At 32.4% G+C, this 25,112-nt stretch overlaps 1 protein-coding gene and 1 non-coding gene across 3 annotated transcripts in view; one reads left to right on the top strand and one right to left on the bottom strand.

Annotated features, from left to right (window-relative positions):
- Window positions 1-25,112, bottom strand: part of LOC140450574 (transducin-like enhancer protein 4) — a 763,102-nt gene that overhangs the window by 391,435 nt on the left and 346,555 nt on the right. The gene's annotated exons all lie outside the window — the stretch shown is intronic.
- Window positions 19,984-20,056, top strand: TRNAK-CUU (transfer RNA lysine (anticodon CUU)). Its single transcript has one exon. It is a non-coding gene; the product is annotated as a tRNA-Lys (tRNA).

The following is a 25,112-nucleotide window of genomic DNA, read 5'->3' as shown; positions in this document are numbered from 1 at the left end:
CTTCAAATGAGCTGAGTGAATCATTGATAGGAAAATTAAAATCTTCAAAATCGTGTGGATTTGATGAAATACCTCAATTTTTATTAAAAAAAGTAATTCCATTCATATTATCACCTTTAACATTTCTAATAAACTTGTCTTTTTGCAATGGTATTTTCCCGGATTATCTAAAGGTGGGAAAAGTCGTTCCTGTACATAAGAAAGGTGATCCAAAGAATATTAGTAATTATCGCCCAATAACTGTCCCTTCAGTGTTTTCAAAAATATTCGAATACTGTTATCTTAACAGATTAAACTCTTATTTATTGGAGAAAGGTATTGTTAGTAAATATCAGCATGGTTTTCAGGCAGGTAAGTCTACAAATACAGCAGTTCATTCATTTTATGAGACTTTAACTAACTATATTGATGCGGATGAATGCCCTGTCGGGATTTTTTGTGATCTCAGTAGGGCATTTGACTGTGTCGATCATACGTTACTCATTAATAAGTTAGAAAATATTGGAATAAAAGATCTCTCTCTAAAATGGATAGAATCCTACCTATCAGAACGTCGTCAGTATGTCTCCTTAAGAGATGTATCCCAACAATCAGTAAATATTTGCAAATCAGATTACATTTACATTCATATGGGTGTTCCACAAGGTTCTGTAATTGGCCCAATATTATTTCTTATTTACTTAAATGATATTGTCTCAATAAATTCTGCTGTACAGTTTACACTTTATGCAGATGATACTTCAATACTTATATCAGATAAACCACATATATCTCTTGAAAATAAATGTAACGAACTTTTGTGTGATCTTAGTAATTGGTTTTCCTCGAATTACTTACATCTTAATGCGGATAAAACGCATGCTATTCATTTCCACAATAGACAGAAACATCTGTTAGATATCGAACTATCAATATATTCTAAACAAATTGAAAAAGTTCATTGCCTAAAGTTTTTGGGTTTGTATGTTGATGAATGTCTCAATTGGAAAAGGCACTGTGATGATATTATTTCCAAAATAAACTCATCATGCTACCTACTTCGAAACCTCAAAAATATACTAAGTGAAAAACAGCTAATTATGCTGTATTATGCTCAGGTGGAGTCTCGTTTGCGGTATGGCATAGTATTTTGGGGTAGGTCTTGTAAATTCGGTGAAGTCTTTCTGTCTCAAAAGAGAATAGTCCGTTGTATTGCTGGTATTTCTCGAATCACTAGCTGTAAGAGTTACTTTACTAGATATAAACTTTTAACTGTGCCATGTTTATATATTTTTGAAGTTTGTGTTTTTATTCATTCAAATCTTGAGAAATTTAAAACTAATAGTCAAATTCACAATATAAATACAAGGCAGAATCAAAAATTACATGTGCCTTTTTCTAAAGGAAATACATATGCATTTTTACTCACCTGCAATAATAGGTCAAAGAATATATAATAAGTTACCCGAGCCAATAAAAAAAATGTAAGAATATGAAAATATTTAAATTAACTTTAAAAGACTTTTTATTGCAGAATACGTTTTATTCTGTTGATGAATATTTTAGTAGTTGATACTGGTAATTTTACATTTTCTATTTGTGTTTGTCTTGTAATGTTAGGTTTAGCGTAATTTTAGATTTACATTTATATTTACTTATTTTGTTTTCTAAACTGTGACTGATCCTATTATTATTATTATTATTAGATACGAAAAATCTTCGGTTCTGCAGGAAGACGCACAAAACACAAGCGAGTTTGCTATCTAATGTGAGTCATACAGTTCTAGGAAATTTTGACAATTTGACAGCGACAATTACATTTGAAAATCTAGCTTTTAACCAATAAAAATGAAGAAAAGCCATACTCAATAATGTTAAAATTAACGCTACTTAAATTCTCATTTTTTAAAGTTACAAATAAAAGTACTTAATGCGTGCTCACAAGTCACGTTTTTCCATTATTTAAAAATCACATGAGACATTCACTTTGGTTACTATTAAAAACAGACTAATTGACACAGCGCTCTGTACCTACTGTCAAAGTTAACATATTAAAGTTGGTTATACAGAATGGTAAATAAAGTATCCCCGATTCGGATAGGAAGCTATCGAATGATCCTCCTAAAAAAGATAAAAGATTCACTATCGAAGCTTTTGGTAAATGTTTGTTGTTTTAGTTAGATCTGGTACTTTCTGGACATCCTTTAAAAAATTCTTCAGAGGGGCTTATTTTGCAAATACTTGTACGACGATGGCGATGACGTTCTCGCCAACGAATCTCGATGACATACTAAAAACTACAATAATTGCCCCTTTTGTTACGGACTAACGATAGGATGCTTCCGTGATTAAGCGTTGATAAACATACGCAAACTGGTTCAACGTGGGGTTCGCTCAATCGAACCCAGAGACGAGAACTACCAAACAGACAATAAACTCTGTTTGCCATCGAGAAAGGATGATTTGCTTGAGATGTGCCGCTTCATTTGCTTCGTGTATTTACCAGTTGACTGGAGAAAAACAACACGCCTGATTACATATTCTGTAGCGATTCGTTTGTTTTGTGGTTAAAAAAATAAAGCATTTATAAAATAGTTGCAAGATGATATTTTTATATAATCCACCTGTCTGTTGAAAAACTAGAGGTTTTATAATCTATCTATTTACAGTTACAATCAACGAACGAGCAGGTATTATATAGACATTGTTGCCACATGTAATAATTTCATTGAGATGAATTCAATGAAAATAAAAATAAAAAATACACATATTAATAACGTGTTAAAATTTAGCAATATAAACATAAAATGTATCCTCAAGCACCGTATCATATTAGTATAATAGAAAAAAAATCTAAAATTAAAAATACCTATTTTAGGAAAAACTAAAATATAATTCTAAAACCAACAATCATATTTGAAAAATTGGAAATCGATTCACTAGATATGCTTAATAAACGGAACGGAGCCTGTTTCACAATTTAACGTTTTTGCTAATGACCTCGTGGAGAACGCGGAGGTGTATCTCAGCCTACTTACACTTACTATTACCAATAAGAAGATAACTTTAGCTTGTGAAATGATAGTTCTCTATTATAGTCCTTTAACTCTAACGCCACAAATTGGTCGCATTGCTCCTGTAGTGATCCTTTCCCAACTTAACATGCTCCTTTTCTAACTTGGCTACACCGTACTGAAGACGACCAATAGTCAGAAATACGTATATACGGTTGCCTTCCATCGATATACCTTTTTTGGTTTTCTGTTTTGCGAGACATGCCATTACATTTTACTTTTATTATTCACTCGCATTATCCTTTTCCATTTATATATATATATATATATATATATATATATATATATATATATATATATATATATACACTCTGGGCCAAAATTAACCGGCCACCTTAAAAATGGGTAATTTTTGATGTCTTATATCTCTTAAACCTGTTATCCGATTTAAGTGATATTTTGAATATGTTATAGCCTTATTTCTTGACAATATCGTTATAATAATATGGTTGCTAAACAGGTAAATTTTCATTGTATACCGGGTGTACGAATTAAACTGTGTTTTTTTCTGAAAGTTTGCATCACCCTGTGGAATATTCTAGCATTTATAAAATGTTGAAATTAAAACCTAACTATAGCCTCATGTTTTCTCAACATTTTGTATTTTGATTTATTCGTTTATGTTGGATAATACAAAAGTTAGGTAGTTTAACAACTAGCCATGTTTTTCATCAATATAGACGATTTAACTCACCAGCAAAATTAACCCCACCACCTTTATTATTGTTTTGTTTACATTACCTGTGACAGTTTGTTTCCTAAATTTGTGTCATCGAAGGATTTTTGACATATAGTCGTTGTACGACATTGTTGCAAATTAAAATTGTAATTTTATATCATTGTGAGCGAATATTGTTTAAGTTGAAATTTTGGTGCTTATTTACTGTTTGTGATTTTAAAAATGCCACTCGTTCCAACTGATGCTGCTAGGGCAGTGGCTTAAGTTGATGCTGGTTACAGTCAACGTCATATCGCTGGTATACTCGATGTACCCAGAAATACGATACAAGATGCCATCAGACGATTTCGGGAGACAGGATCGTACAACCGCAGACCAGGTAAAGGCCGAAAACGATGCACTTCAGTTCGAGATGACCGCTTCATTGTCACTAAAGTATTGAGAAATCGTTGAGCGCTTTTCGTCCAGCTCGCGCACCACAACTGCTCCTATAACACCGTAGGGCTAGACTTCATTTTGCGCGAGAATATGCTAACTGGACTACGGCAGAATGAAAGAATATACTGTTCTCAGATGAGAACAGAATAGCCCTAAAAGGTTAAGATAGACGCCAACGTGTCTATAGGCGTCAAAATGAAAGGTTTGCTGCATGCGCTATAACCGAAACAGTGGCTTACCGAGGAGGGTCAATAATGATTTGGGGAGGTATTTCTTACGAAGCGCGTACTGATCTTGTTGTGTTCGGTAGAGGCAGTGTAAATGCCCAAGTATACGTGCAAGAAGTTCTCCAAGACCATGTCATGCCTTTTGCACCATTCATTGGTGATAACTTCAGACTAATACATGACAATGCACGTTGCCATACAGCAAGATTTACCCGTGAGTACCTTAATGAGGTCGGGATTCAAGTTCTACCATGGCCAGCACACAGTCCCGACTTAACCCAATTGAGCATATCTGGGATAACCTTAGAAAACGGGTAAGAGCTAGAGTACCAGCTCCTGCAATCTTTAAAGAGCTGAAGACAGCTGCGATAGAGGAGTGGCACAATATCCCCCAATCTGATATCCAGGATATCATGAATGGATTGCCAAACTGGCTCCAAGAAGTCCTAAGGGCTAGAGGCGGCAAAACCCATTATTGATACCCAATTTTTTTTTCAATTAGACTTTGATTTCCAAAATATTGTTAATTTGAACTTTTTTCGAAGATTTTATTCATTGGATTTTTACTGTTTAATGACTTTTTTTTTAAAAGATTATATTTTCTCCTCCGCGGAGATAAAAATTGATAAAAAACATGTCTAGTTGTTAAAGCACCTAACTTTTGTATTATCCAACATAAGCGAATCAATAAAAAAACAAAATGTTCAGAAAGCATGAGGCTATAGTTACGATTTAATTTCAGTATTCTACAAATGCTAGAATATTCCACAGGGTGACGCAAACTTTAAGAAAAAAACACAGTTTGATTCGTACACCCGGTATACAATGAAAATTTAACAGGTTTAGGAGATATAAGAAATCAAAAAATACCCATTTTTAAGGTGGCCGGTTAATTTTGGTCCAGAGTGTATATATAATATATATATATATATATATATATATATATATATATATATATATATATATATATATATATATATATATATATATATATATATATATATATATAAATTAGTATTTCTTGGGTTTAGGTTCAATAAATATTATTAAATTTGGAACTAGATTTTATTGTCGATTGAAATCAACGTTTAGGCACGAAACCTTTCTAAAAGATTCTAAAATGTACAAGATTAGGAACAAAAAGTTATTGAAAAATACATATATAAAAAAACTTACCAAAACGTAAAACGGGACACTGAGATTAATGAATTGACACAATTAAAAATTGATATACTCGGTTCGCTATTCCCAGTCCGAACTGTCTAGTGAATTTAGTAATTATTTTTTTGCGAAGTTAGTTACTTTTTGACTGACTAAAAGTGGCTGGAAATTACTATACAACCAAGCACACGTACTCATAGCCAATATTAATAGTAAACAAACTAAATAATAAATAAAATAGAACTTTGCGAATTACCGACAATCAATATTTATTTATCTGCACCATATAATACGAGTAAATAGTTATGTTAAATTATAACAACTAAAATATATTTTTTAAATATATACTACCCAAAATTTGATGGGTTTAGTATACACTTCCACTATTTAGAATAGTTCTTCTTTTTTTAAAGAAAGAAGTCTGCAATAGTAGGATACTTGAGCTATTAATACTGAGAAGTAGGAATTGTTGTGTTGTAGGTTTCCGACAATGAATCTGTCAAAATATGCCCGAGCTAAGCGAATGGAGTATATCTGATATCTTATGGTTTACTGTAATTAGTATATAATTATTTTTATATGGGCGTATCGTTGGTGTTTTCGAAAAAGGTAAAGTGGAGATATGTTATGACTTTAAGAGTTTTTTATGGTGTTATATTTATTATTTAAATCAGATTGAAATATATTTTATTACAAAAAAGATACACAAAACCCAAATAAAAATAATTTTATATTAAATATCAATTTGACTACACCGTAAATTATTTAAAACAATAATTGTTGGCCACAATAATCGCGCCAAATAAATACGATCTCCAGGTTTATAATACTCGTATATATTTTATTGGAATGTTGGTGTAGCGAAATGGTGTACCATTACCATTGCCGTTGTGGTCGACAGAAACAAATAACCAAAATTACCGGTTTGTCCAATAAACGCAATTTCGTCCAGCTTTAATTGTGTGTGGTCATAGTTTGGATTGTCACGGACAAATTGGAAATAAATTCAATTTGGTGTCCAGCGGCGACTAACTAAATCGTTGTGATTTTAACTATAATAGAAAGAGTTTAACATGGTGTATCTTGTAATATGTATCTATGTATTGTGCTATCTAAAAAATACTAAAGTTTAAAAATAATTATTTCCCCGTATAGTTGGCTGTATAAAATGTTATGATTTACGGTATCAAAAGCCATTCTGAAATCAACAAATAATGAGATAATGTGTTTAGGATGATTGAAGTGAAAAGCTGTACCGTAAAATTAATTAGTAAAATTACTCTATATACTTCATTTTTTATACTTCTGTTCTTTGCAAATTTTACATATAATTTCTTTTTTCTTATAAAGAACTGTTTTAATTCTTATGGTTTATAAGTTAAGCTGTTACTTCACTTTCATCTTTTTTAAGCTGCATATATTTTTTAAGGCAATTCTTTTGCAATTCTCTCTATGGATGTATGCTCATTTAACTAATTTTAGTTATTATTGTAATTACATATACGTAACTACATATTAAAACATAGTTTTAATTCCAAACAACTTTTCTTAACAATAATTTTCGATATTGTGAAATATAAAGGTGCTTTATTCTTGAGCGAAATTCATAATTTTTTACATACCTCGTATAATATTAATAATATTTCATATCTGATAATTGCATCTTAGGTTTTAGACCATGCATAACTTTTTATAAAGAATAACTTTTTTCGTAAAATTATTATTAAAAAAGTCCATATGATGCAGATTTAATTGGACACACTTTAATCCATTCACGTTGGTCATTGGGCCGGGTCGATAAACCCGGCCCATTAGAAAGACATGCAGGAACTGCTTTGCGTCAGGTTTCTTTGTCGCACTGGGGGAAGGGGTCTATATTGCAGCGTTCAGTCTATAATGTATTATATGTCTATGCCATAGACGTATATATTAACATATATTGGGCATGACAGCAACAAGCAGTGACAACATCTTTTGCGATTGTTCGATCTGTCTCTCTAACCTAACGTAACCTAACCTAACGTAACCTAACCTAACCTATCCTATTCGTGATTTCCAATTTGTTCTCAGTAGCAAAGTGTCTCAATTCAAGTCCTTTGTCATTTAAGTGCTGTTTTTGGTGATTTGCTAGGTCTTTGAACCTTTGAAGTGATATGCAGAGATTATTATTATTCCTACATTGTTCTCCCTTCTGGAACATAAAATCCAATAACTGTGATAATAGTCTATCAAATTTTAATTTTGTAGCTACTCTCCATCCTTTTATGAATCACTACTTTCTATACTAGGTATCCACTTCTTGCCTTTGTATAGCTACACCGCAGTGAACTCTTTCATTTTGATGTACTCCACTGTGTATATCATTCTGTAATTGTCTAAATTATTAGTTCCTCGGAATTTCTTTTTATTTTGGTTACGACGGCTACGTTTATCTCACGATCCTGGAATTAGTTGTTTATTTCCCTAACTATTTCCTAAACAAATTAAAATAATCAAACGTATCATTAAAGTAAGGTGCTTTAAAAATAGTTCCTGTATAAAAAAAAACAGTAAAGCATGTTCTTCTTAATTTACTGCATTTTATTTTATTACAACCGAAAAAAGAATTATCCACATCTTCCAACAAAATCTAATATTATAATAATGCCTTTTATTTAACATTTCTCCGTTTTAATTTTTAATTACTCCTTAATGGAGAAACATTAAGACAGTTTTCTTTTACTGCTTAGTTCCTTTAATTGCGGCGCTCTGGAAATCTCCTTTTCAACGGTGAAATATCCAATTAAGGAGTATTCTTTTTCAATTCGAGGCGGACCTTTTGTTGTTTTAATGAAAATTTCGACTGGAAAATTAAAATAACTTTTCTCTCTCGCCGTGAGCCGATCAAACACTTTTTTCGTCGCTACGGTTAAACAGAAGGAGGAACGATAGTCCAGCGGTTCGAAAGCGTGTGTATGTTCGGAAGAAGCGATGGAATTAGGGAAACTTTTTACCACAGACATTTCCAGCGATTTAAAAAGCTTTAGAACTTAACAGGTATTTTAATACCAAAAGCTTTCTATCTAATTAGATAGAATAATCTATTTTAGACATAGGCTTCTCTTTAGTTTCATTATTTTCTCTTCTGAGCAATTATGGCCAGCATATTGTTTGCAGGGAAGTAATTAAGTTGTAATCTTCCTTTATTTCGTCCACGTTCTCATTCCACGTCCATGTTATTTGCAGTTATTTCGTCCCAACATACATCCCACGAGTATCCAAATAAAAGTTACGGCTTGTGTTTTTGTACTAGCTTTGTAAAAGCATGATGTACTAGCACGTATACTGTAAGAGTAGACCTTAAACCGGGTACCACCCATCAATACTACACTGTTAATTTCTTCTTTCAACAAGGTGTTGTGATTAAAGTCTTTTTTCCACTTGTGATTATTTTCTTATCAAATGGTTTTTAACAGAATCTCTAAGAAGATCTCGGTATTTATTTCCATTGGATCTTATAAAGTCATTTACACATCGTTTAGATCATTATGCAAAATTTGGTTTCAGACATACCATGCAGACTCTCAGCATTTTTTATTAGAACGTATGTATTGTATTGATGTTGGATGGTTTACTGCCTCCCTATAGTTCATATACAACAAATATCATACATAGGATAATGAGAAATGGAGAAATATAGAAAACGACTTCATCGAAGCAGTGAACGAATTTGTATACCTGGTGCTCCTTAACATTGAAAATAATACTACTGCAAAGATAAACCGCAGAATTTGAACGGCAAACAAATGCTATTTTGGTCTCAATCTCCTCCTTAAATCCACAATATATCGAGAAATACAAAAATAAAACTCTACAAAATAATAATACGCCCAGTCCTAACATATGGTTCAGAGAATGGACTCATAACAAAAGGTAATGAAAAATGAAAAAAAGATACGACGTCTCAGGTGGATAGAGCATGCAATGCGGATGGAACAAAATGGCCCAGATAGAAAAACCAGAGAAGAAGAGGAAGACCCAGAACAAGGATCCTTGATAACATCGATGAAGACATGAGAAATATGGGAATACGTGCTTGGCGGAAAAGGCGATGGATAGGGACGACTGAAAAAAAAAGAAGAAGACCAACTTTACTTAGAATTTGAAATTCCTGCCATCATTATTCCTTGTCATTATCATAATCATGATCTTCGTCTTCTTTGTTATTTTGATTTTTTGCCAGTTTATTTGTGAAGATCTTCTCTTTTTTCAACATTACCTTTAGTGGAGTTGGTATTCCTAATTGCATTTTTTAATAATTTTACATTATAGGTTCTTACCAATCTTAACACCCTTTAAAGGTAGGTCTGGTCTGAGTTCTAGGTTTTTATACTCTCCTACTCCTTATGGGAAGTTGATACTCATTCATTCTTAGTGTTGTCTAATTCTGATGCCTATGTTCGACATAGAAATTCTACCTATCTTTTACCCTGACTATCCAATCAACTATCTGGTTGTTTTTACGTTTTCACTTCTTTAATTTTTTATCCAACTCGTTAAATTCCACTCCCAGATCCTATCAGCTCCTACACTATTACAACTTCCGCTGCTCAACCGAAATGAAAAAATCTATCCTCAACGACTAAATCTGGATTTCTTTCATTCCCAATTCTCCCTAATTCTTTCATCCCTCACGGAGTATTCGCGTAATGCGTCCATTGTACTCCAGCCATATCTCGTAATCTCGTCTTTGTTCGATTCAAAAATGTATACGAGGGGTAAGGGTAATGGTAAGGGCATGAGCGCCGAGCAGCGATAATGAAAAGGACGATGCTGTTAGATGAAGTTCAAGATTAAAAATGTGACATAAAAAGGGTCGATATGAAAGTTTATTATCTATGAATTTATTTGATATTGTTGCGGATTTCAATCGAAACCAACTAATAAGCATCTTATACAAAAGCCACATGAATATAAATGTAATCAGTCTAGTAGAGCACTGTGATCAAATAAGTAGAATAATAACCTTTAATTTGAAAGGGATACCAGTGGAGTTATTCTAAAAAATATTAATTTTCCTATTCGATACCTATTGGAATATGTTATATTATGATTACCATATAAAATATTCTTAGAAATATGAAAACTCAAATAACAGATATTATAAAGGGCGATTAACTTTACAACAAAACACTTATTATCAAATATAAAAGTTGTCCTGCAGAGTTAAAATTAATTAAAGTTAGGTCTTTTTAAGTGAAATTTTAAATTTGTATTCTCTGTATATTTTCCATTTTGTTAACATACTTTTCTGCCATGGCGATCCCAAAGTTACGATCACTTAGCAGTGAAAATCTTCATGTAATCGAGAAATTTTAATTATAACTGAAGCACTAAGATCGTTGTCTATTGCCAAAGATTTTTTAATATGACCTAGTTTAATGCTATAGTAAAATTACAGATATTTTAAAAACACTATATATATATATAAATACTTAAAAATTGTAGTAGAAAAGTATGGAAGTAATGGGAGTTTCAACTGATCAGCTTAATGAGTCAGATAGTAAAGTTGTTCGTAAAGATTCTACATAATTTAATTTATTAAAAATTTCAGGTAAAAATAATCATAACTTTAAAAACTTAAATATACAAATTTAGTATACAAATCCCATATAAAGAAAATATTTCTATACTGGGTTTTAGGTAACCAAAAATACTTAAATTTGTTCTAGCTCTATGGAATACCCTGTATATTTGGTAATATATATATATATATATATATATATATATATATATATATATATAAATACAAAGCTATGCCGTATTTATGATTTTTCTATATCTTTTTTCTTTATCTCTTCTGCTAACAGAAATATTGAACTCCATCGTATAAATTGATCCCCCTGTATATTTCTACCGTCATTTATTTTATTTATTTTGTACTAATCATCATGCAATCGACTGCTTTCTGGTTCCAATAAGGTTTAAAGTCACCTCTACTTTTTAGAGAGATTAAATATTTTTCATACTGTATACAATCGAAAGCTGCTTCATAATTTACGAATCAAGCAAAAAGTTCTTTTCGAGGCGTCATATTTTATAGTAACGTATTTTAAATGAACGCTTAAGCTTTAATGAATGTTTGGCGCTAAAAATAGATTTGCAATTAGTTGTGAATCTTCCCCAATTAAAAATTCACCCCTGACAGAGACTGACTTAAGCACTATGCGACTGATATATTCCCTAATCTGACCCTATGGCAGCTTATCAAATAGGATATACCTGTAATATATTCCAGGCATGATCTTTTCAGTATCTGCGAGCATGGGGTTGGGATACGCTTTTCAAAGAGGGTGAGAGTGTGTGTATATATGTGTGCGTAACGTGTAAGGGGTTGGAACTCTATAATTTATGTTGATGGAAGTATTTTGGGTATAATTTAATTTTCCATTTATTATTTACAAGAGTTGGGGTGCGTCAAGTACGAATGGTAAGATTTCATGTTGACGGTTTTTGGTTGTAAATAACGAGCGGGGTTTCATTCAAATTGGTGGACAATACCGCTTAATGTAATTAATTTAAAGATCTAAGAAATTTACGGTCCTATGTGATGAGATTTGACGAAAAATTTAAGAAAGATATGTTTACGTTATACTTTTTTATTTTAATACTGCAATATAATCAAAAGGATCAATGAGCAGTTTTATCGGATAGTACATTTACGATCGAAAAATATACTACCGAGCATTCTTCTAATGGAAAATCCATCTGGAGAACACACATTAGAAAGACCGCCAAAAATATTAAAGGGTAGTTGGCACTTAGTTTAGCCAAGAGATATAGCATTTTTTCACTCTGAATATCATAAAAATTTCATAAGTTCCTATTAAACACTCATAGTAATAATTGTGTCTTAGAATTTCGAACGAGAAAGCATAATCTAAATGTTTATTTACACAGCCAAATTGCCTCGCGTAAAACGAATCGCTGTCTTTCTTTTTAATTAATTTTCTCTGTTTTTCCCATAGTAACTTTAAAATAATAATTGATTGAGTTTTCGATCAATATAGGCCAGATATTAGTAGATCTTTTTATGCAGTAAGAAAAATGACTGAGATTCTCCACCGGCCACCCCCACCCGCGTAAATAAGGAAGCTGGTACCCCGAAGCAAGAGTTTGTTGGGGTCACTAGTTTGGCTGGCGACGAGAAGTTCCATCTGTAAACTTGGTTCCAGACATCGGCATTTGCTCCGGCGATGAAGACTGAAAGCCGAAGTGTCTGGAAGTATTTTAAATGGGCAAAAAACTATTGTTTTTTAATATTACACTACATTGGTATATAGATTGTATTAAAAGATAAATTCTGCTGACTACATATCATGATATGATAATGAACCAAGGTAAATTCTTAATTTTTTATTTGAAATAACATTTACTATTGAGAGCATTTTGAAATTCAATAGTTTACCCGGTCATCGAAAAATTTAAAATTTACATTTTTATAAAGATACTAACTGACCCGGCCAACTCCGTACCGCCTTAGATAAAATGTCAATAGTTCAATAAGCTCCTCTTTCGAATCTGTGAAGTAACAGAAATATGTGAGTAATGTGATGAATCCGGTCGCGTGTCAATAGCGACTTTACCATTTCCAATGTATAAGGACTGTTTCTGTTGTCTAAGGACAATTTTGAACAAAAATGTTTAAACACTTTTTGTATAAAATAAAACGTTCTCTCAGAAACAACGCTTAAAGTGGCCGGTGATTTTAAATAGAACTTGTTACTCGACGGTAAAAATTCGATATCTTTTGATCAAAGTGTCCTATCTACAAATATTAAATTGCGTTTTAAAGGTAAAGAGTGCAGCTTTCGTATGCAATTTTTTTTATTATTAAAGTCAGTTTTTATAAAGATGTTAAATTAATAAAATTAGCGCAATTTTTGTCGAATGTTTGTTAAATGAAATTTCGGTTTTGAGTTTTATCAAGAATTGGGAGGCATTTGGAATATGCCTAAAAAACGCTGAATTTAAGCTTTCACATTATAAACGATCTAAGAGGTTTAAATCTCCTCCTTCTTGATTACGCAAGTAAGTTTTGCGAAACTACACAACTTCAGCTACAAATTCCACTCAATATTGCCTTTGTGAAGACCTTTCTCATGACGTGTGATCGTTTGTACTTTAAAAGTTAAAATTTTTACCGTCGAGTTCGTATGATTTTTACAGGTCAAATCTCTGACGACTGGACTATGAAGCTATTTTCTTGTGACATTTTAAAGCAATTAGGTACTATCTTAATTGGAAATAAGCCACAATTTAAGTTAAAAATAAGTTTATTGACGTTTCAAATTCCACTTCGGAATTCCGTTCTTTAAAATAGTAATTTATTTTGATTATGTATGTATATGTATGATTATGTATGTATAATATGTATGACTCCTTCGGGCCCGTGCATAACATACTGGAATACCGAGCGGTAAGAAGTATTCACTTCAAAAAACAAAAAATTTCAGTCCAACTCGTTTTCGCGTGCAAAGTAAAAAAAGTAAATAAATGTGAAGGTAATAAGGCTTCAGTGACTTTAATCCATAGAGTATAATGTAACTGTTTGTATGGGAAAATAACTCTGTGGCTTCTACTATTTTCCTACAATCATATTTGTTCATCTTTTAAACCTTGCTTGGACTTCTACGATAATATTTCAAAAAATGCCGTTTGTCAAACGTTAGATATAGATTTAATGAACTACTACGCTAGAGGTGGAGTCGTATAAAACATTTTGAATTAGTTTATAATGTAACTGTTTGTATGGGAAAATAAAATTGTTCCTTCTTCTATTTTCTTTATAAATTCACCATATTCTCTCACCTTTTAAACCTTCCTTGGACTTATTTATATTTTAAAATAAAAAGTAGCCAAATTGATCTAGTCGTTGTCGAGTTGTTATGAATATTTTTAAATAATATTTTTAAACTTGAATAAAGTAATTTATACATTAAAATAAGTAATTTGTCAATGTCTAATAGCAAGAGAATCATCACGCTATATAAATGACGCAAATCTCAGAGTTGAAGTTGAAGGTGAACACACTGACTAAGTGAAAATCATGCGTGGAGTGAGGCAAGGCTGTATTTTATCTCCTCTAATCTTCAATCTGTACTCTGAAAGAATATTTATCGAAGTTTTGCACATAACTGAAAAAGGTATTCTACTAAATGGTTGCCGGCTAAACAACATCCAATATGCAGATGACACCATAGTATTTGCGGACAACTTAGAAGACCTACAAGTTCTTATGAACAAAATCACGTCTTACAGTCAACAATATGGACTCAATATAAACGTTAAGAAGACAAAGCTTATGATAATTAGCAAGAAAAGAATAACAGAAGGTCAACTCTACGTCAACCAATCCCCTGTAGAAAGAGTGACGCACTACAACTACCTCGGCACCATAATAAATGAAGAATTGACCAACAACCAGGAGATTAGAGCACGCATCGGAAAAGCTAGATCCACCTTCAATCGGATGGGGGCCTTCTTCAAGAGTCACAACCTCTCTTGATACAAAAGTAAGAATGCTGCGATGCTACGTCTTCTCTATTCTTTTTTATGGTGTTGAATCGTCGACCTTGAACGAAGATATGTGCAGAAAACTAGAAGCATTTGAGATGTGGCTATATTGGAGAATGCTTAAGATCCCGTGGACTGACCGAGTCACAAATGAGGAGGTCCTCAGAAGAATGAATAAGAATCGAGAAGTACTGACAACCATCAAATCTCGAAAGTTACAGTTCTTCGGACATATTATGCGAAATGAATCCAGATATACTCTCCTTTAAGCCATCCTGCAAAAAAAAATGTTTGGAAAATGAGGTCCAGGAAGAAGAAGAACATCTTGGTTAAAGAACCTCAGAATCTGGTTCAATACAACATATGTGCAGCTTTTCCGCGCTGCTGCAGATAAGATAAAGATTGCCATGATGATCGCCAACATTCGTAACGGATAGGCACATCAAGAAGAAGAATATAAATGACTTTCATGATCATCGAAACTAACATAATAATATTATTTAATATATTAATATATATAATTTCTATTTATGCTTAAAGTGTGTTATATATCCTCCCAGAATGTCTACAACTAGTTACATGAACTCGACGTTACTGAAATAAGTTCTTTACTCACTATGTTTTGCTTTTATCTCGACCACGTCTATTAAAAGTAATTTCAAGCGACAAACTTAAAGAAAACAGTTGATTTGTTAAGTATTTTTTTATTGAGAACAAAATATTTCTTATTCGTATTGAAATTAAATCTTAACTGTCTTTCATATTTATGCGCATGCCCACGCAATGAGTACTAGAAATGAGTTCGCGATGTGTTTTGCCTAGATAAGTTGACGAGTTATGGAATGCAAATTTTAGATTCCTCGTGTCAGTTTATTTATCGTCAATTTGCTTTGCTATATGTAGAAAGCACAGATCTGGCATTTTCCTGAATTGATTTCAAACGTAAGAAATCTTCGGAATTCTATTGCTTTTTAAAAATTCATGAAGTTGACTTTGAATATTGTCTCATTCACCACAGCAATTTTCATATTTCTGAATATAAAAAAAATGGAGTAATCGTCTGATTTCAAATTAATTGTCACGTTAAAAAAACTTGCATTTTTTTAGGGTTAGTGATCATCGAATAATCCAGAAATCTTGCCAACCGATCGTTGATTCTTTTTTATTGGATATTTTCTTTTTATTTTCATCTCAATTTTATTTTATCATTCCCTTCCAGTGTTTAGTTACGCTAATATCGACATTCTAATCGCCACGTAGCACACCGAAAATCAAACAACGCATCCACTCTCCCCCCAACAGCAAATTTATTATGTAATATCGCCGGTACCTAATGTATAACAAAACAATCTGGTAGCGATCACAGGCATCAATAATTCAGGAAAACAACTGAATTAACTAGCATTCACTTCATCGCACGTCACACTAGTCATCCCTCATCCCATCGTATGCCACCCTTTCACAATGTCAACTCGGCAGTCAGATTGGAAATTGTTCGAAAGCAGCAGCGGTTTGAAAATGGCATAAACATGTTTAACAGCGGCACCTGCCAACGATTTGCACGACACCTGGCTAGAAATCCAATCACGGTAGTATTACAATCGGTTCCAATGAATGTTTGTTGCTAAATGTATGAGTATTTGTATTACGCCAAATATAGTGAAATAATATTACAGTTGAATTAGAGCGCAGTCAATTATTGTGAGACTGAATATGGGATCTATGTACAATTGCGTTTGTACGTTCGAAAGTATATAAACTAGAATCAAAATGGTCTCATATCCTCTAGCAACATAATCATTTGAAAAAAGAAGAACTGAGGATATGGCGGACCTGATCGCTCTCCTTTATTCATATTATGAAGCAATCTTCAGATTTGCTAGCCTTCCAGGAAGGATTAATGAATGAGGTTCACAGAGCCATAAGACCCTACTCTGAGATCACTCTCAAAATTATTATATGGTTGTTAGAAGCATAAGAACATACGGGAGTACTTACGATCACAAGAGCCCAGTTTTTTCAATCCTAATAAAAATACAAGAAATTAACTGTGAAGAGAACCAGACTACTTAAATGGATAGATACTGAATATTATTGAGTAAAAAACTATGTACATTTATATAGAACTATTTTAGATATTAGAATTATGAGTCTTTTTTCGGAATAATATAAAATGTTTAAAAAGTAAAAAATTGAGAAAATAATTATTACATGAAGACAGAGGACTACAATCCAAAATATATTGATGAAGAAAATAAAGGATAGAAAAACCGAACTAAGTCAACGAGTTGGGGCAAAAGATTCGCTAGTTAAACCTGTGACAAATAAAGGCTGGCGTGCAAAATATTTTCGTATAAGGCGAAGACGTGATTATGTTTTAGTATCATTTTTCTACTAATAATAATAAATTTTATTGTTTAAATAGCACCATGATCATTCTTTTTGCCTTTATGTATATACGGGATAGATTTACTCAATTAAAATTTTCCATATCTTGGGTCTTGCATATCAAGTTCATATCTAGGGCCATACTGTAGCATAAATCATTTCCTTATAACTATCGAATATTTAATATATAGAAATTATTTGATACGCCCCTGGCTGTTATGTATAAAAATTCCTTGAAGTTTGTTTATACAAGTGTTTTTGCGACCCATCTAAGAGAAATTTTAACTGTGTAGAGATAACATTTTCAAAGCCCAGCACTCTTAAGGTCCATAATCCCATAAAAAGCGTCATTAGAAAAAATTTCGATTGGCCGACAGCGAAAACTGGTCGGGAGAGGTTATGAAGGTCGACTAAACCGAGACTAAGAAAAATAGTCAAGATGGGATTTTAGATTTGGAAGGGATAGCTTCCGGCTGTAGTCTTCAAAGCCGGCAATTTTTTTCAATTTGAAAGGTGAGTTTGTACTCAAAATGCGATCTGGCAGTTTTTGTTGAGTTAATCACCGATTTTTTTGTACTGTGATTTATCTGAGAGATTTGTAAGACGGCGTTTCCAACCATTTGAGAGGTCCACATGGTTTTAAGAAGAAATTGAGTGGCCGAGTTTTGAAGATTGCAGTTTGTTGTCATCCAGGATAATCCGAAGCCCGAATATTTCCAAGAATTGTCCATATTTGTGTTCCCTGGTCACTTTAAACCAATTCAAGCTTGAGTGGGATACAGTTATGTGTTTGTTTGCAATGTTTTGGTTCAATTTTGATCCCAAAAACTTTTTTAAAGGAAATACATCAGCCAGAGTGATATAAGGAAAGAAAAGCCTTTCTTCCTATCCAGCAAGAGGATTCTTTTGAACGCCGTCCATTTCAAATAGTTTAGGAACCTTCTTGTGTGTGTTGCCCAGGAATTATACGTAAGTATTTTTTTATTTCTCTCTTTGTAGTTACCCCATCCAGTCCCTATTTTGAGGGATGAGTGGCCGTTCGCAAACGTTTCGGTTTGATTGCTTACCATATATGCAGCTCAGTAATTGCTCAGTCCCCACTTTCAACCCCCTATAAGTGATACCCAATGTGGTAGGCAAAATTTATACCGCTACAATACCAGTATCAATTCCTTTCACATATATGCTCTGTCTAAACCTGTTACTTGCAGAAACTTACAACTCAGTAATTCCTGGTATTATGTGATTATTATTTCGATGTTTACATTATCTTAACCTATACTATTTTGTGCTTTCTTGACACATCAATCATTTATCTAAGTATTAACATTTCCGCCAAACACATTCGTTACTTTCTTTTTAACTGTCAGTTTCCTACACCATAGCTGGTCTAATAACAGTTTTATAGAATTTCTCTTTTGCACAACATGCCGCTGACATCCATCCATTATATCCTTACCACTCTAAATCTACTGCATGTATTTCCATGTATTTTCCTATTATTCTGTAATACCGATTCTAGATTCTTAAGACGAATACATTTTACAATATTTTTACGATCTAAAGTTATTATCATATTTGTAGTAGTAACTCTTATCTTTAAAACAACATTCTAGATACTCTGTTTCTGTCTTAGTAAACAACACCTGCTTTTTAAAGAGATTGTTTGTCTTTATTCTAATTCTTTTTTGGTATTTCCTACTAACACTTCAACCGACCCTATTGAAGCTGGCAATGGGATAAGACAGGAAGATTCCCTGAGTCCTCCATTGTTCAACTTGATGGACGAAATAATAATAAAAGTAAGAGCTAAAAAAGGATACCAAATGGCCAGAAAATTGAACATGTTAATTTCCCCAAAAAAGACAAAATGCATGGTTACAACAGCAAATTTACTAAGAGGTAAATTATAGCTGGAAGGTCAGATAATAGAACAAGTGATGGAGTTTAAATATATAGGCATCATATTATCTAGCTACGGAAAGCTCGAAACCGAAGTGGAAGATTAGGCGAATAGAACAAAAAGAGCCGCAGGCTGCTTAAGTGAAACAATATGGGAAAATAAAAATATCGGGAAAGAAACGAAATGCTGAAATTACAAAACAGTCATCAGACCAAAAAATAACATACGCTGCAGAAACAAGACCTGACACACAAAAGACAAAAATGATGTTAGAAACAGCAGAGATAAAAACACTTATGACAACAAATAGAGTAGTAAAGACGGCAAGAGACGGTTCCCCAATAGGAAGACGATCAGTAGGAAAACCATGAAAACGATGGAACGACAACTTACTGGAGGCACACTGAAAAACAGAAGAGTCATGTCTATATAAAAAGAAGAAGAAGAAGAAGACTATATCCTCTGTATATTTAAGCACCAGGGAATATTTCCTATTATCTGATCTAACACTAATGAGAATAAATTAAGGACTAAGCTCTGAGTTCTGATGCAAACTTCACGTGAAATTTATACGTTATAGCCCGGCTAGCTCAGTCGGTAGAGCATGAGACTCTTAATCTCAGGGTCGTGGGTTCGCGCCCCATGTTGGGCGCCAATGTGTAGCGTTATAAACGTCACAAGTTTGTTATTTTTCTTTAAATATTTATTAAAATATATTATATTTTACTGTTTTTATTCTATAAATAGTTGGCGCTAAACTCTTTGATTGACTTTGTATTTACTAAATATTCTGTCATAATCTAAATTTTAATTTTATTTTTCACTTAATATTCTAATTCTCTATATTCAGACCCTATACGGCTTACGAAATAACGAATTTATTCTTTTCATTTGCACCATACTGTATAATAAACTATCATTATAATTCTCAAAAATATTATCAAAAATATATGCATAATAAGTAAGTTGTAGGCATACATATTACGTAAAAACAGATCTTGTATTGTTACGTTTTTAAAATACATTTTTTACCACTTTCAAGTGTATCCTAAACCTTTTTTGATGTATCAATATTTTTCAAATAGAATTACCTACTAATACAATATTTTCTGTCATTATAAATATGTTGATAAACTCAGACAACTATACAAGTTAAAATTCAAAGGGTGAATAAACCACTCATAAAATTTAAAATACAGGTACTAAATTGAAATATTTATGGACAGCCATCAAAGATACAAGAGTGTAACACTTAGACTTCCCCGGGTATCATCAATTTGATTACGCTTCCCGTCATATACTGGAACCCTTGCAAATTTACGTTCACACCGAAGGATAATGCCGTTAATAAAACTGTTGTAAACGGTTATATGTGCCAACACTTGTACAAATCAAGTATTATTTCGATAGGGCGACAAAATAACCCTGATCAGATAACGAGATGACTATGTAATAAGATGATGCTATTTATTTTTAAATATATTAGAAGAGGGAGTAAGGTTTACAAAAGTATTGAAAGAACTAAAAGAGAAACATTGAGAGTCGTTAACAATTGCCATCTTCTATGGAGGAGAGAAAATTATATTAAATAAGCCGAAAAGCCTAAAAATAATTTTTTTAGAATAAGGTCCAAGAAGTTTCCCATGCGAAAAGTGTCTCTGAAAAAAATCCATCCTGCAATTTTTTCTAAATTTGATAGTTTTCGAGTTATAAATAAAAGTAAAAAAATATTCTTGAAATTATCAAACCTTCTATCAGTTCCGGATAAATATTTTGGCTTGTCTTATTCTAAAACATTTTTTTTAATTGTTAATGAACCGCTTACATCAGACCGATCGCTCGGGCTGCCGCTTGTATAAGAAAGAGAAAATAATTTTTTATGCCACAAATATTTCCTAGTTTGAATTCTTATTGTATTAATGAGCGCCCGCCCGGTCATAAGCGATTCAGTAACAATTAAAAAACAATATCGCTGCTTATGCATGTTTTATTGACTACCGAAAAGCATTTGACTGCGTTAACCATCAAAAGATGATCGAAATTCTGAGAACAACTGAGTGACGAACAAGACTTGCGAATTATCTCAGAACTATACTGGCACCAAACGGCAACAATTGAAATAGAGCACACAACATCCGAAAACATACAGATCCGACAAGGAGTGAGACAGGGTTGCGTCTTATCACCGCTACTCTTTAATTTGTATTCGGAGTCTATATTCAGAGAAGCATTAGACGAGGTCCAAGGCGGAATTAAGATTAACGGAATCAGCATAGACAACATCAGATATGCTGATGATACCGTCTTAATAGCAAGCAACGCACAAGAACTACAAAATATAATAAATGCGGTAGTTCACCACAGCGAAATGTTCGGTTTACATCTAAACGTTTCCAAAACTAAAACTTTAGTATTTTCAAAGACACCAATAAACGTACAGGTGTATGCCAAGGGTCAAATAATAGAACAGGTAAATTCCATAAAATATTTGGGAACAAAAATATCAATAGTCAGTGTAATCCAAAAAAAGAAATCCTATCAAGAATCGAACAAGCAAGGAAAACATTCATGAGCATTAAAACATTTTTTACAAGATCAGACCTTAGTCTACAGCTTAGAATGCGAATGATCAGATGTTACGTTTTTTCTGTCTTATTGTATGGCTGTGAAAGTTGGACAATGGACTCTAAAATAGAAAAAAGAATAGATGCCTTTGAGATGTATATATACAGACGAATGTTGAGGATTCCATGGGTACAAAGAGTTACTAATGTTGAGGTACTTCGTCGCATGTGTAAACAAAAAGAATTACTAAGAATAATCAAAGAGAGGAAAATGCAATACTTGGGTCATGTGCTGAGAGGCGAAAGATATGAATTACTTCAAGTTATACTGGAAGGAAAAGTACAGGGCAAAAGATCAGTAGGAAGACGCCAGAACTCGTGGCTGAAAGACCTGAGAAGATGGTTCGACCGCTCATCCGCAGAGATCTTTCCCGCAGCAGTTTCCAAAACTACAATTGCCATTTGGATCGCCAACCTTCGAAAGGAGACGGTGCAATGAGAAGATCGCTGCTTATAGATACTTCGGAGATGTGCCTGAAACATATTCTCTGAATTTGTTATGGTTCAACTATTCTATGGTAAAGAAGGTTTTAACGGTAAATAAGAATATTAACACCGCTAATTATTAGAAGATAAATGAATATTTGTAACATAGCCCAATATATGTTAAACAAAAAGGTACTGTTTAGAGAAGATGTTCTAATTTATTCAAGGATACTAAATAAATTATTCATGAAACAAAGTTGCACTGATATTTGCTGTATTTGGAAGATGATAAACGTTACGTTTTTACCATTCTTGAGAAGATGAAATGAACATTTTAAAACTTATAAGTGACCACACAACATGGACAACTATTAAATAACGATAGCATCATAAAAGCATCTAAAGAGGTCAATACATTAAAGAAAGGATTAGATGAAAGAAGATATCTTAAATATTTAATATATTATAGCAACAAAATACAAAAATATCAATATTAAAATCATGAATATACTAAGGAGAACTGATACACACACGAAGATTTAAATAAATTGAACAGATACAAAAACATGTAAGAGTTAAGTAATTATTTACGTAAAAAAGTAGGAACAAAAATCATAGGAAAACTAATTATAAAAGAAACTTCGTATTACTGGAAGAGGATATATCAGTTCAACAAACAGGGTTCAACGAAAGCGAAAATTCAATATTCTTTGAATAGCATGAAAAATGTGAAATAGTCGTTAATCACACCGAAATACTTATTTGAGAAAATTTATAGACCTGACGTAACACTACCACAATATTGGCTCACATCCACATCATAACTATTCCAAGGAAACCAAGTAATTAATTACCCACTTAAAACTGTTTCCGAAAGTTGTACATCATAGACTGTAAGTAAGTCAAACTTGAACGAGATATTCATGGATCATCGAAAAAGGTTTAGGAACAAGAGAACCAATATTTACATACAATTTACTTACACAGGCGTAAATCGGGATTTCTATGTTGTATACTTTATTGATTAAAGCAAAGCATTTGATACAGTAGACATCAACAACTTTAAGAGTAAAATTTGGATGGTAGTAACTTACCTATAATAATTAGACCAATAGATCAATAAAAGAAATAACTTCCAAGGTAAGTATTCTCTTACGGTACTATTTTACTTTACGGGAGGAGAGAAGAGAAAAGACAAAAATGGGTGAACCAAGAACGGAGATCATCTTAGAATGAATATTTGAAGAACTCGATTGTCAAATTTAGAAGCAGTGAATATTTAAAAAAGTTAATTTAATTGATTACAAAGAAAAAGTGTGAGTTAAAGTGATTGTTCTAGAGGAGTCCTGGATAGATTACAGATAGCTGAACCCCGATATACACTGTAGGTTATTGGCTTTCCTTTTGCCGTGGCTAGAGAATTTTATGATTCTGCAGTTAGTCTGAGGAAGATAAACGATTTTCGATTGTATTCTGAAATATTTGGAACAAATTTTGAAAGAATTTTTTTTTATCAGAGGCCGGAAATTGACTGTTTTATTGGGAAGTTTGTTTTTAATTTATATTCAAAGGAACTACTCATATTTAATTACTGGAGGCTTCGATTGGTTAAAAATTCTGTTTTCCGTGTAAAAGTATATTCTTTTTATATAAGGAAGCAATTACTAATACATAGATTATTGTGGTCATTTGACATTTTTTCTATTCTTATTTAAAAAATAGTCAATAATATTATTATTAACAAGTTGTATTTGATCTGATCAGATTATCTTAGGAATAATTTTTTTGTCTTTAGCAAAGCATTACTTTATTTGTGAATTAGCTGAATAGCTGATAATTTGTGAAATTATTTATTAATTGTGTTAAATTTTCTTTTTGATTTGATAAGTAAAATAGATAAAAATTTCAGTAAAGTAAATTAAATTGTGGTTATCGTAATATATATATATATATATATATATATATATATATATATATATATATATATATATATATATACCTATATATATCTTCTTTCTGCTTATAGTGCCGTGCACCCATAGTGCGTTGGCGAATTATCTTAAGGCCAGACGTCTGTCTGTCCAGTTCTTTATGTTCCGTAGCCACATTTGTTTGCGACCTACTTCTCTCTTGCCTTCAGTCTTTCCCTGGATGATTAGTTGAGGGATTGCGTATTTTTTTCCTCTCAGAATATGGCCGAGGTATCCAATTTTTCGTCCGTTGATCAAATTGAGTAGTTCTCTCTCAGTATTTGCCTTTCTTAAGACTTCCTCGTTTCTCACCTTATCTGGCCATGGTATGCGGAATACTCTTCGCAACGTCCACATTGCGAATGCCTCCAACTTATTAATGGACGGAACTCTTAACGTCCATGTTTTCATGACGTATAACAATATGGACCATACATAGCATTTAAACATCCTGTAGCTGACATTGAAGGAAAGATTGCGGTTATATAGTAGCGTAGTACATACTAGTACACATATATATATATATATATATATATATATATATATATATATATATATATATATATATATATATATATATATATATTGTTATGATATGTAAAATCAAGAAAATATTGGTTTGTTTAAAAATATTTCAAAATTCAAAAACATTAAAATAATTCAGATAAGTAGGATAATATCCAACAAA

This window comes from Diabrotica undecimpunctata, chromosome 1, assembly GCF_040954645.1.
Source record: "Diabrotica undecimpunctata isolate CICGRU chromosome 1, icDiaUnde3, whole genome shotgun sequence".
Lineage (NCBI taxonomy): Eukaryota > Metazoa > Arthropoda > Insecta > Coleoptera > Chrysomelidae > Diabrotica > Diabrotica undecimpunctata.
Note: the sequence above shows the minus strand (reverse complement) of the source record. Positions and strands in the feature narration are given on the sequence as shown.